Source organism: Bolinopsis microptera, chromosome 5, assembly GCF_026151205.1.
Source record: "Bolinopsis microptera isolate Bmic1 chromosome 5, MBARI_Bmic_1.0, whole genome shotgun sequence".
NCBI lineage: Eukaryota > Metazoa > Ctenophora > Tentaculata > Lobata > Bolinopsidae > Bolinopsis > Bolinopsis microptera.
In genome coordinates this window covers 11,374,075-11,375,543 of record NC_087076.1, presented here as the reverse complement: position 1 = coordinate 11,375,543, position 1,469 = coordinate 11,374,075, and positions in this window count along the sequence as shown.

Here is a 1,469-nt window from a genome sequence, read left to right as displayed (position 1 = left end):
ATTCATATGATATAATTATAAGAATATAATAGTATGTCACACCTATTTAACTGTTACGTTCGAGTAGTCGTGCCATGGCTAAATTTAATTAGGACCAGTGGTGTCAATTAACATTTAAAAGGTGATTCTAAGTGACACAAATGGAAAATTTTAAGAAAAGACGGATCAAAACACAGATCCAAGGACAAGAAAACCCCACTGCAGGACCATACATGCTATTGGCTTGTGCATGGCCCAAAAGGTTCCAGTTGTCCAGGAAACTGTACGTAGCTGGTCAACTAGTTTTGAATTCAGACTAGGCTTCATGAGTTCTGGGGTTTCTAGAGGTAAGGAATATGAAGAAAACTAATACAAAATTAATGTCAGACCCGTCGCCACTCTCAGCAGTCAAACCAGGGCTCATAAAAGCTTAACAGCTCCTGGGTCCTTTCACCAACTGTGCTAATGTGAGTGGCGGTGCGGTCAGACCCATTTCACACTTTAACAGCATTTATATTGATTAAATACAAGCGCGCTAGCTGCTAGCATACTTGTATCATTAAATTTTAAATCAAATTTTTTTGGATATATATTTATTGATTATGTATTGAATTGGTGATAAATAATAAAATTGTCTTTTCTCAAAAAAATTGTCTTTTCTCAAGGCTCCTTCTTCGAGCTAATGACCCTAAAGTTCCTGATTACATGTACTTTGTCCGGCTCTGGAGTCCCCCCGGGATCATATCGTCCGTAACATTTTACACAATATAATTAAGCTACAATAAATTATCTATAAAATTTACATAAACCAAATTAAGAGACTCCTCTGATTCCCCTGAGTGCTATGAGTGTGCTTCGTAGCAGATCAAACCTGAATCGTGTTCTGATGTGATGTTTGACCTGGCTCCTAGCTTCTTTATTGCGGTCAGCGATACGAGATACGATCTACGAAGAAAGTGTAGAGTGGTCCCATACCTCCAGATGTATTTTTAGTGAAACATGTTTTAAATTCTATCCTTTATTTACGATTAAATGACAAAAAACATAATCTTAATCTACTTTTTAACTGTACTATTTTAATGTACTATTTTATGATGTATACAATTTTACGGACGAAATTATCCCAGGGGGGAATCCCAACCCACCGCTCCGGCGGTTAGTTGATGCACTGTTCACAAGCAAGAGCCACTTTGGTCTACTTGCTGTGAGGTGTCTCAGGGAGGTTGCCTTTTTTTAAAGGAAAAATAATCAAGATTTAACTTCTATTCCTTGTTATTATATTACAACACACACAACCTATAAATCTAGGAAAATAGGTATATTATTATATCTATACACACTGTCGTATGACACCAGATTTCTGTCAACAAGACAGTATTTAAGCCGTTATTTTATAGTGTTGATTGAGTTTTAAACGGCTTTGCTTGACGATCTAAAATTTGTATACAGCAAGATTTAATTCATTAACATGAATTGTTACCATCAGGACT